This window comes from Episyrphus balteatus, chromosome 3 (genome assembly GCF_945859705.1).
Source record: "Episyrphus balteatus chromosome 3, idEpiBalt1.1, whole genome shotgun sequence".
Lineage (NCBI taxonomy): Eukaryota > Metazoa > Arthropoda > Insecta > Diptera > Syrphidae > Episyrphus > Episyrphus balteatus.
The window spans coordinates 37,744,418-37,754,700 of NC_079136.1; positions in this window are offsets into that span (position 1 = coordinate 37,744,418).

The window sequence follows — 10,283 nt, forward strand, 5'->3', positions numbered from 1 at the left end:
CTGCTACTTGGTTCCATTTTACTCCAACATGTCCGGGAACGGGAACCAATTAGAGTAATATTTTACTTGCCTTGCCAAGCTCGTTCAGCTTCCTCACAATTTCCCATACGAGTTTGGAGTTGATGGCATATGAGTCAATTGCTTTAAGTGCGGCTCTGGTTATCTGACATGATGGCTGAACGATCTAGCATTAGTTTATGCTAGATATATTTTGCAATTAAATGAAAATCGCACTACGAAAATTTAAGAATGTTTAATACAATATTTATTTGATAAAAATAGTATCTATAAGAAGTTATAGAACTTATCCAATAGGTTTCCAAAATTAAAGAGAATTCACAAATTTATAATTTCAATGAGATAAGCGAGGTTTAGGTTTAAAAATTAAAGTACATAAGAAAGCTTTACAAAAAGTTTACATTATTTAGGCATAAGAAAATTCATTTTAAATGTTGATAGACTTCAACTTTGCATCGTGGTGAATTTTTCAATATTTAATGCTGCTACTCTGAACAATGGCAATGTTTTGGTTTTTATATTTTCTTTTGAGATTCTCATTCTGCTCATTTATCTCTATCGTTTATTTCCGCTTGAAATCTATTAGATCTACTTTATTTCCTATTTTCAATATTTTGAGATAAACACACTGAACCAAAAAGGTACATAAAATTAATGAATTTGTACATTAAATTAATGTAAAAATTCATGGCAAATGAGCCAATGTAAAAATTCATTAAATTTAAGAATCTTTTTAAGAACAAATTCATAAGGGAATGAATCTTTCTTAAAAATTAAGAATAAGTTCTTATATTTTAAGAATTCTGTCCATAAACGAATTCGAAAAGTTTTGAACGTGTTTAAGAAAAGTTTCTTAGATTTTAAGAAAAATTCATACAATTTAAGAATTATTTCTTAAAACTTTTTTTTAATCTTCTATAATTGAAGAACAAAGTTTAAGAAAAGTTTCTTACATTTTATGATTATTTCTTAAATTTTATGATTTTTTTCATAAATTTCGTAAAAAATTAAATGAAATGTTGCTTAAATTTTATGAAAAAAATCTTAAAAACTATGAATTTTTCTTAAAGTTTTATGATTGTTTTCATAAAATGTATGTATACTTTTCATTAAATGTATGCATTTATTTATATAGATGCATATAATATACATTACCATTCCAAGCATTTAATTTGTTCCTGAAAAAATTGTATTCCAATCAAACCAACAGCCAAAGAAAACAACCCAAAATCTAAAACAAACAAATGAAATAGTTCTTAAAAATAGAAGAAATGATTGAGTTTAAACGTAATAAAAATGTTTTATTGGCCGCTGTCACTATACACTTATTTTTTAATTCAATTTTTCTTTTAATTGAATCATTTATGATTTTAAATTTTTCAGGAGAAGAAAAAAACGTTCTATTTTCTTTTGATATGCGTAGAAAAATTTATAAAAAATATATTCTGTAGAACTCTTGCCTAGCTACAAAATACCGATTCGTTTTTAATTTTTGGAGCGATAGCTCAAAAGATAAAAAATAAAAACGCTTTTGGACTTATCATACTTTGAAAATAAACGGATGTGAAATTAGTTTTTAAATGGATATGCAATTTTACTTTTAGCCCCAGTCTATCAAACAATTGTATTTGAGAATAAAATACAATGTCCGGACTGCTTATTTAACTTTAAAGTAGCTTTAAACTTTAAGATTTTCAGCCATTAATCTAATATACCATTTACACAAAAAGAAGCTGTTGTTTATTTTCAAAAGATGATAAGTCCGGGACTTATTCTGTTTTTGATACTAAAAAAATATTTCGCGTAGCTGTAAAATCGGATATAGATGGAGTAGATACTTCATATTTTAAAGACAGACGCGGTTATCCCTGGAGTACAAATTAAGTCAAAAAAAAGAATTTTGAAAAAAAGTGAACTTATCATGTTTTGCAAATAAATGATTCAATTGATGCATCATCTGGAAAGATAAAAAAAAGTTTGTATTAGTAAAATGACTATGTACTATTTGGTTCAAAAAATCGAAATAGGAGGTAGAATTATCTTTTACCTTATTGTAATCGGCAGCATTAGGCTGCAGCTGAAAGAAAAAACAATACAAAATTGAATAAGTTGGGGAAAGATCACAATATAAAAAAAATTAGGTAGATACATCATTATATAGAATAAAACAAAATTAAAACAAAATTTAAATATTTAAAGGAATTAAATAACATGCAACACTTACTAAATTCTATGTTTTTCAAACATGATGTGTTTGCTTTATTCTGCAATGACAACTTCGGGTGTACTGGATTCTGGATCTGTTGCAAACAGCCTTTAAGATGGTTTTTACGAAGCAGTATTTAGTGCCCTTTTGCCGGTTCTATTATATTTCGCTTTTTTGCGAAAATAACATGCTCTCAAATTGAAGATTACTCATGTACCTATAGTAAAAAAATTTAAAATATATTTAATATATAAAAGAAAGAAATGTTTAAAATATTATGTTTTTATACTTATCTGAGTATATGGGAAAGAGGCAACGTGAACCAACAGTAATTTCCACTGTTGAAATGTCTTATACTCTTTAAAATTGTTTAAGTGGTTTAAAATGCATAACACTTAATAAATATTGTTTTTTATTCACAAATTTGTTTCGGCAACGACCGTCCACTTTGAATATCAGATTTTAAACTAGGTAAATCCGCAGAGAAATCCGTCTAAGACATAGATTCAAAACAACAGTTATTATTTCATAGATTGATGAAAAAATACATAGACTTTAAGAAAATATACTTAAAAACTCAAAAGATAAGAATTTTTCATGAATTATATGTATACTTTCATAAAATTAAATGAATTAATTCTTAAATTTTGGAATAATATGAATTTCGAACTTAAAAAGTATAAACAGATTCTTAGATTTTAAGAATAAGTTCTTACTACCGAATGCAGGATATCGGTAAAATTTTCGTTATTTTTCAATTAATGAAAAAATACATTAATTTTAAGAAAAAATACATTCATTTTAAGAAAAAATACATTCATTTTAAGTAAAAATACATTCATTTTAAGAAAAAATACTTAAAAACACAAAATTTATGAACTCCTTACAAATGTAATTTTAAAAATTTTTTTCTCAATTTTAGAAGGGAAAAAAGTCAATTTTAAAAATTATTTTAACTCAAAATACAACTGAATGGAAAATAATAGTGAATTTCATTCATAAAAGTATGTCCAGATTCTAAGATTCAGCAAAATATTCTTTCAAATTGGAGCTAGAAGTTTATGAATTTATTCATAAACCTTCGTATTTGTTCTTAAAAAAAATTCATAAAAATTTTTTCCATAGGAAAATTTTTAAATTTTATGAATTTTTCTTAAATCTAAACTTTTTTTTTAAGTATTTGTGCTTAAATTTAATGAATTATTCTTAAAAATGTATGAATTTTGGTTTATGAACAAGATTCATAGTTTTTAAGAATAATAATTTTTTCAGTGCAGAAATGTTCCATAATGATTCTAAGAATTTAATGGAATTGGGAAGCTAACCCGCCTATCTCCAATTTTCATTTTTTTCCTTTGGATGCATAATAAGATTACTGTACAAAGCTTCAAGTTTCTACCAGAACCAGGAAGTGCTTCATCATTTTGATGATCTGTCAGTGAATGAGTCATTTAGTTACAGTTTTTGTGATTTTTGAAAAACTTAGAAACTACTTACGCTAAGAATTTAAAATTTTTTGAGGTTGTTGTATTTCACTATCTCAACAATTAATGCAAGTTTGTAGCTTCTTTTGTTGAAAAGATAGAAGATGTCGAAAATTGCCTAAAAATTGCTACTCTAATTAATAAAAAAGTAAGTTTATTTTTGGTTATTTTTTTTTTGTTAAAAAAAAATTTAAACAGTCATCTTTCTTTTTAAAGATTCTAATTTCATCTAAATTATATCTTTAAAACAGCTAAAAGAAAATTTGGAAAGGAACCCATTTTCTTATAAGCGTAAGACAGAGTTGAAGGAGTTAGTGAAAAAACAAAACATCTTATTGAACTTACCATCATGTCGATAAAAAATAAACTTTCTATTTTATGACCTTCTTTCAAGCTTCTTTTGCTTAATTCATATAGAAAACATTGAAATTAAGTTACATTTTTACGCGAGTCACTAATCCCTTAAATTGCACGATAACAAGAACGTCCTTTTGTATAACCGCACGTAAATCGGACTGGCGTCGAACTTAACACAGGACCCCATAAAAAAGTAAAAAAAAAATCCACGAACATAAATAGCATTCCATGCGTATACAACACAACGGTGTCAATAAAAAAAAATGCCATAAAATTAGCTCCCACATCGATGAGTTTTTTTTTTTTTATCGACGCAGTTTGGTTGAGTAAATGCCTTTATCCTTTGGACTTATAAAGCGGTTACATTATTGAACTTTATACAGCGAAAGATTGTATCTTTCTTAAGTTAGATATAAGGTTACCCCCGTCCCCTATTCTCATGACATAATACAAACCACCCATGGGAGGCAATTTAAAACGCAATAAAATTTCGCGTTCAACACTCTTTTTTTTATCCTCCCTCCTTTTTACTTTGCGGTCGATTTTTGCCGAAAAGATTTCATGCCAGACTTTCTCTTTTGGAATCCTGTGGCAAATATAGACATAAACAGACGTGGCATATTCTGGTAAACCGCACTAACAAAGCACAGTCGGGACGGGATGGGACTTTGCACCAAGACAGCTAGCATAATTAAACAGAAATAATGATATCATTCCGAAGCCATATGCATATTTTCCAAAAAGAACAACCTTCCTTTTGCAAGTCTATAAATTTGCGGGAAATTCATTAAAATGAACACCACATCCCCCTTCCCCAAATCTAGGTGGGGGATTAAAAATATCATCATCAAGGATACTCGTGCGATAATTTTAATCACTTTGCTAGATTTCTCTACCCCTTTTTTGCTTTTTCGTTCATCGCAATTGAGCCAAGAAGGGTGAGAGTTGGGTAACAGAACGAAAGTGAAATGGAATTATAATTTCCGTGATAATTTTGCAATTCATGGGCACTGATGTTGGTGGCGCGTTGGTATGGCGATGGGTATAGCAACCAACACGACCCCACAAATCGAATATATCCCCAACCACGAAACAAAGAGAAAGTTATAGTAATTTACGCGTGTAAATATATTTTATGGCATAATAGCAAACGGCTGTATAAATTTCGTTTCCTGTGGGGATGCGGAAGCTGCCAAAATCAAGTACATAAATTATTATTATTTTCAAAAATTATTTTTTTATTTTAATTTATATTAAGTGTGGGTTGGGGGAAGTTCCCAATTGATATTCATATAATCGCATTTCAGGATTTTTGGCATTATAACAACGTGACCAATCACTGGTTCGCATTCATTCCCCACAAAAAACACAGTAGTGCACTTCTTGGCTATTAGATGATCCCCTTTCGATGATGATCCTTCTTGTAAAAATTATAATACTCAACAATGAAATCGACCAGTGCTACTTCCAAGGATAAAAAGAGGTGGGGGGACTTTAATCTATGTCTGTGCATTTTTCAAAAAGGAATTTATTTTGTTATATTTTGTTAGTTTCGGATCAATTTTGTCCCGATGTGCATAACTGCAATTCAATTGAATCAAATCGATTTTAATTATATTTGTTTAATATAAATATTGAATTAACCAATAAAACCAATATAGATTATGGTTTTGATGACTACATAACGATTAAACATTGTGTTATTTGATTTTTTCTATAAAGCTGATGGTAATTAGATGAGAGATTAATCGGTGGTTTGTTTGTAAAGTTCCAATTTCAATTCCAATTGATAGCATAATAATAGATGGTTAAGCAATAATAAAATTTTATGAAAATATTAGCTAATTATAATATAAAATGTTTTGGTATGAAATATTATTGATTTATGGCATTGATGCAAAAAAATAAAATTATTTACATTTTTCAAAAGGGTGACCTTTAATCACCCTAACACTGGTCAACAAAATTGAACTTTTTTTTTGCCACAAGCACCAAGATATACTTTCCTAGAGGTTTTTGATGTGCTAAACTCGAATCTGAAGTCAGAAAAATTTGATTGGCCTCCATTTTTGAGATGTTACCGTTATAAAATGCTAAAAACGTCATTTTGGCTGTTTTCGAGCTTCTGTTTTTATGTGGGGTAATTTATTGTATACAAATTTGTAACGGTGATTATAAGAACAGATATTCTTCTTTCAAAAACTATTTAAATTTTCCCGATACCTCTTTAATTGCTCGAGATATCTTAATAATACAGGATATAGGGAGCTCAAAATGGGTCATCTGAGAATTTTTGGAAAGGATTTGAATTTGACATTTCATATAAAGAGGCGCATTAAGGCAAACATGAAAATATATTTTTTTTTTGTCTCAAAAACGTGTGGTTTGGCCGCCATTTCGAAAAATGCGTTTTTGTGATTTTCTCGGCTCCTGTTTATCGTAGAATGGATTTTTTTGTCTTGTTTTGTAGAAGAATGTGTTCTTAAATTTTTTTATTAAATAATTTTTTTTTGTAAAGTTTCTCTATAAAAAGTTATTAACGAAAACATGTAAAATTTTCTGTGATGATCGTGATTTTTACACTTTTTTTCAGTTTAGGTTCTTCTAAACGAAATAGTTCTCTTAATAACATTGATACAACTCTAAATTTCCTACATTTTGGTATATTAAGTTTTCTTGTACGTCGAAAACTATTTCAGTTATAACCTGACAAAATCAATATTTTGGTTGGCTACAATGATAATTCTGGTGAAAAAAATTTAATTTTTTTTTTGCAGAAGAACCAAAATATACTTTTATGAATTTTTTTGGGGTGCTGATTTTGAATCCGAAGTATTGGCCTTAGTTTTTGAAATATTACCGTTATAAAACGCAAAAAAACGTTATTTTTATAGTTTTTGAGGTTGAGCTATAATGTGTAGCAATTTATTTCAGAATTATTTGTAATAGTGTCTGTAAGAACTGCTTTTCTTCTTCCAAAAACTGTTTAAATCTTTCCGATATCTCTTTTATTACTTGGGATATCTTAAGTTTAAGCTTACCTATAAGCCAAAGACTAACTAACTCAAATTAATCTGATAGGTAAGCTTACACTTAAGATATCTCAGTTCATATATATAACAGCCAAAATGAAGTTTTCGGCATTTTCTAACGGTAATATTTCAAAAACGGACTTCAGATTCGAGTTCAGCACATCAAAAACATATAAAAAAAGTATATTTTGGTTCTTGTGGCAAAAACCTTGTTGACCAGTGTAATAGATAATAATAATAAGGGATCGGGTCAAAATTCTGGCTTCAAAATTCTGCTTTTCAAAATTCTGCTTTTTTAACGAAAATTCTGTTTTTCAAAATTCTGCATTTTTTCTATTCTGCTTTTCAAAATTCTGCTTTTTAAAATTCTGCTTTTCAAAATTCTGCCAGTAAGGGATCGGGTCAAAATTCTGGCTTCAAAATTCTGCTTTTCAAAATTCTGCTTTTTTAACGAAAATTCTGTTTTTCAAAATTCTGCATTTTTTCTATTCTGCTTTTCAAAATTCTGCTTTTTAAAATTCTGCTTTTCAAAATTCTGCCAGTATTATACTTAAACAAAAAAATTCTGCCAATTCTGTATTTTTTTTTAGAGCATATGCGCTGACTAAAGAAAAATACACCTCATTAATGTAATTCAACATTGGTTCTTTCCTAAATTTTTTTGTTTAAGTGTCGCAAATATTTTTTAAAATGCATAGACTGACTTTCTTTCAAATAAAATCTACATATGTTTAACTTATTGGAACCGATGTTGTTTGATACAAGATATTCCTTTTCTTACTAAAATTTTTGAATATTCATCTTTATTTAATAAATTAAAAAATTTTGAATTTTTTTCGGAAATGTTTAGTATTAAAAACCTTTTCTTAATATTTTTAAATTTATTCATTTATAAAACAAACATTAATTTGCATTCAAAGAATGACAAATTACTAAGGTAAGTAATCAAATAAGCAGATAATTTTTCAAGAAGATGATTTTACAGAATTCTGCAAAAAATTAAAAAAGGGGTTTGGAAAATGTTAAAAAGCGCGCGCTTTTTAACATTTTCCAAACCCTTTTTTAATTTTTTGCAGAATTTTGAAAAACAGAATTATGAAAAGCAGAATTTTGAAAAACAGAATTTTGAAAAACAGAATTTTGAAAAGCAGAATTTTGAAAGCAGAATTTTGTAAAAGAATTTTGACAAAAGAATTTTGACCCCGGCAGAATTTTGACCCCAACCCTAATAATAAATATGAAGAGCAAATATGTTTGGACTTTAAATACTGTTTTAAAGCAAAAATGCAATACGGAGACTTTGAACCTCAATTAGAGAGTGAAATTCTGCAGAGGTCTCCGAAATCATACCTCTCCATTAGCAATATTTCGAATGAAAACTTCTGAAATTTTGATAGTCAATAAACAAAATTAATTGTTTTTATTGATAAGTGTTCAATATACTAGTTTGTATTACTTCATTTGCGGATTAACATAGGTACACTGTGGCGTATGTGGAACATTTTTTTAATTGTTGAGCAATTATTCAGACGAGTTTTCCAAAGTCCTCTTCAGAAAAAACCGATTATTTTGAATAACCTTAAAGTCAACCTCACAAAAATTTTCAAGAATCAATACGTCACGCTAGAATTGTATTGATCTAAAAAAAACAACTATGTACACAGTGCAGTGTACATACATTTCATAGTATACATATATTTAAAAGCTATTTGCTTTTCAATGTTGGAAGTTCTAAGACGTCACTTTTCTTTTTTTGTCAAAGCCCTCCATTTTTTTTTTTACAATTTCAAGACTAAATGTCAACATTCGCAGTCAAATAATTTTTCCAGTCAATGAGACTGTGACTGGCGGCGGTAGCATTAATTGACTCTACACCGCCATCTGTTGCAACTTAAAGCTATCGTAAAACCTGCCAAACCGAATTACCCAAATGGAAATCAACAGCTTTCCACCGACATTTAATCGAACATAACAATTAACTAAATGGCTCCATAGTCCTTAAAGGGAGCACAGAGCTAACTCACTGAGAATATAAAATGCTCGACTAATTAGAGAACCCTCCTCTCAGCTTTATCGTTCATTAACAAATAAGCACCCGTTCGCTAACCTCAATCGACAATTCCAAGTCCTTGATTTGTTCAAAAAAGGACGACAGTAAAAGAACAGAAAAAAAAAACAAATGAACAACTCGTCAAAAGTTATACCTTCGACGAAGTATTGAAGCCCAAAGGACTCTTCAATTTTTTGTTTCTGTTGTGTGTTTTCTCTAGATTTAATGATGACATTAAAATTAAGCGCGTTACAATTTTAATTATGATTACAATGAACTAAATTAACACCGTGACGGTTTTTTTCTTTTTTTTTTTTTGTTAGACAGAAAAAAAACACGAAAACATTTTTAAAAATTTTAAGGGTGATTTAGAAAGTGAGAAGGGGTGCGCGATAACAGCAAAGATTGGGGCGCCCGCCAGCATCAGGTAATTTACAGTGTTTTCATAGTATTTCTTATTAAATATAATCAAGCGTAAAAAGGAAACAACAACAAAACAACAATAATAATCATAATTTTTGCCTCCGAAGCTACATTACAAAAAAAAAGTGGAAATTATTAACTTCATTTTATGGGGTTGCGCCAGGATTAATTGAAAATTTTCATGTAATCCCGGGCGTGTTTAGCGAGCCATATACAAATAATGGCGTTGTAGGCCGTTTTCACTTTTCTCTAGATGAGAATAATTCTTCCCAGGATTGGACCATGGCACGCGAAAGGAGTGTTAACATTTTTTTAAATGCGCTGATTATTTATTACTTTATGAGATTATTCACGGACAATGGAAACAATAATGAAGAAGATTTTACTCTTAATAAAGAAGAGGGAAAATTTCCCAAATATTTTAATGAAAAGAAGCATTTTTTTTTTTTTTTGATGCTATAGACTTCTGATCTAGGACCACCCGGGGATATTTTATGGGCAATGTTAGCATAATTGGTTGATAGTCTTAAAATGTATATTTTAAATTATTAGAAAGAGGTGTGGATTGCTATCATTTCGTGGAAGAAGTTTTGGATCTGATATCTAAACAATGCAAATAATTTTTATGGGTATTCATTCATGTAGCTTTAATTAAAAATGGAAGGCGCTTCAAGATTGCATGCAGATAGTTTATAAGATATTCGAATAAGCTC